This window comes from Gigantopelta aegis, chromosome 9 (genome assembly GCF_016097555.1).
Source record: "Gigantopelta aegis isolate Gae_Host chromosome 9, Gae_host_genome, whole genome shotgun sequence".
NCBI lineage: Eukaryota > Metazoa > Mollusca > Gastropoda > Neomphalida > Peltospiridae > Gigantopelta > Gigantopelta aegis.
The window spans coordinates 48,206,767-48,209,865 of NC_054707.1; positions in this window are offsets into that span (position 1 = coordinate 48,206,767).

Here is a 3,099-nt window from a genome sequence, read left to right on the forward strand (position 1 = left end):
TATACACGTCACACTGCCATGCGGATTTTTTAATTATAATTTTTATTTTTATTTTTCAAGATTAACTTTAGGCATATAATAAAATTATTAATTAAAGCTATACGGTTTAAATATATTTTTTGGTGTATTGCCGATTGACAACAAGTACGCTATAACGTGTATATCAACTCCCTTTTTTTTTTTTTTTTTTTTTTTTTCTTTTTTCTTTTTTCTTCTTCTTTTTTTTTTCCATTCACGTAGCAGCGACGTAGCTAGTGGAGGACCTTTCTCTCATCAAAATCCAACCAAAAACAAAACAAAAAGAAAAAAATAGTAGGAAACTAAATTAAGAAAACCGGGGTGGGGGGTGGGGGTAGTTTTAGGAGATATCAGGGACGTGCGCAGAAAATTTTGCAAGGGGGGGGGGGGGGTCCGATGTGTCTGGCGAAGCCCGACACCGCGAACGCCGCAGCGCGAAGCTCGTGGCTGGGGGTCTGGGGGGCCCTCCCCCCGAAAATTTTGAAAAATTGACCCCAGAATTCACAGGAATGTTAAAAATCGGGATATAAAATAAAAAAAATCGCCTTGAGGGGGGGGGGGGGGGGGTTCGACCCCCAAACACACACACACACACACACACACACACACACACACACACACACACACACACACCGCACGAGCCTGGATATACATTTTCCTGGTAGCCATTAACAAGTGATTGCCCGTCCTGGTGAAAGTGAAAAGGCGAAACAAAATGAAATAACTTGGTTCAAACACATCTATACAGTCCAGATACATTAATTAGATCTCGTTAAGTTTAAACACAAATATAACATGACAATTTGTTGGTAAGTTTGATATTGACAAAGTATGTAACGTCCCTCAAATGGCTGCAAAATTGCATTTCAGAGCATTTACATTTTAACATTCAGTGTGGATAGGGACATACAACCCCCTCCCCAATCAGATGTGTGTATAGAGAGGGCTTCATATGGGTTGAAGTCGTCACTGCTCAAAAGCGATTATATTTTAAATATACATGTAGGCCTACTAGCATTTATCACGGTAAATTTTACTTGTAGAATGCAGAAAATTGCATTCAGGAAATCCAAGTTTCACAATTGTCTATGGAAAAGTACCTCCGACTCCTCTAATTGACTTAAAAGCGTTACTAGTTGACCTAAATTTTAAAATACAAAGTCCTACATAAAACAGTCATTTAAAAATAAGACAGCAAAAATATATCGTACGTATAGGCCTAATAGTCACTTGAAAATAAGACATTGCAAAATATATGATATTTGCAATTTTAACTGAAACGAATTATTTGATTGGATCATACAGTTGTTCATTGTAAGTTTTCTTTTCATTTGAGCAAACAATTTGGTACGTGACTGCGGTGTTAAATATATACTCAGCCTGTGAGCGTATGTCTCATGTGGTTGTCTGTTGCCGAATCTGTAGTTGGCGTCCACTGGTTAACACAGGGTTTTCTATTGAGGGCACCCACATTGAGGGTGGGGAGGACAACCTCGTTGCCTTTTAGTCAAGTTATGGGGCGACAGCAAAATAACGTGGTGGGGAAAATAAAGTGTGATTGGTTGCAGTGCCTTCAAACCACCACCCCATCCCACCCCTGGTTTCGCCAGTGTTGGCGCCAGCACCTGAGACGTGGTGTGTTTTGTTACATTTGATTTATAGCATTTGTTTTTCGACTGGTGTCATACTTGCCAGACACAGATCCAGCTTCCGGTCAGGTCAGCTCGGGTTATAGGGTTTAACGTGCACATTCAGAACAAGCTGTTGTAGCGCACGCCTGTCGTGGGCGCAAGTTCCTGCGTAAGCAAGTCCTCACGTCAAAGACAGGAAAGGGGTGGGGAAGGGGAAGGCGGGATTCTCACGACTTTAGCACTAAACGAGCACTGAAGACAGGTTGTTGTGGCTGAGATAAACAAGGCAAAAGAGGAAGCGGTAAATTTTGAAAGTTCTTAGAAGTAGAATTAAGCCGAAAACTTGAAGTGATTTTTTCTTGCGTTATGTCCGAAACATTTCTGGTGATTGAACGCTAATTTTGAATGGTTAGGATGTTTTTTATTTAAGCCTAAACGTGCCGACCTATACGAACCTGGAGATAGCCTTAAGTGCTAGGGTGGTGTTCAGGCGGCAAAGCTGGCGAATTGACTCTGGTACCTGCTGACGACGTCCCCGTAGTGCCGCGTGAACACCCTGCGCAACATGTCGTGGGTCTGACGGTGTGTGGAGCCTTCCCCCACGGTAAGCCTTCTTGTAGACACCGTCATGTTCCATCGTCAGCATGGTGCTCCGCTCTTCGGTACAGGATTCCACGGTGTTGATGTGGAAGCTGCCATGACGTCGGTCGTACCAGTGCAACCCCCCACCCACCCCGGTCGGCGTGGTTGGCAGCTGCTCCAGCGTTGAGCTTTACACAACCAGGGGCTTGGTCCATGTCTGGTTAACCCAGCGCTTTACCGCTACTGTCGCCGTTTCTAGCTTTGCGACTGGTCGGTATCCCTATGCGCTAGGTTGTGCGGCCACCGGTTCGGTCCCTTCCATCGCCATAATATTGGCCCTTATAAGGGCCGGCGGCTGGGGGTGTCGAACCATGGGTTCGGGAGATTTAGGGTTGACCGCCAGCTTCACTTCAATGTGATGCGGCGACCCCAGTGTGCGTGGTGGGAACGGGGTCCTCGGCGACGAAGGCACCACTACCGGTAGAGTATCCACCGGCTTTGGTACCCCCCTGTGCCATTCCTGTCGCTCTCTTCCTTCCCTCTCTCCTTCTCTTCACCGCGGGTTTGGGTAGGGTACCGAACACCAAGGTAACGTCTCCGGTGTAAGAGACTCGGAACTTTTCGAGTTCACCTAAGTCTTGGATCACAGCCCACAGAGTTGGGTGAAGATCGGCAGAGCAGGCTATGACGACCATCTTCATATCTGGAGCGGTGAGTGGGAATGGGTCCAGTTTCAGTGTGTTGTGGGCATAAAAGTAAATAGCTGCAGTCACTATTCAAGGGAACTAAATCAATGGATCCTTTTCCTTAAAAACGTGCTAATAAGGACGACGAGATGAGCCTGCTGACGTGGGTATTTTGTTGCGAG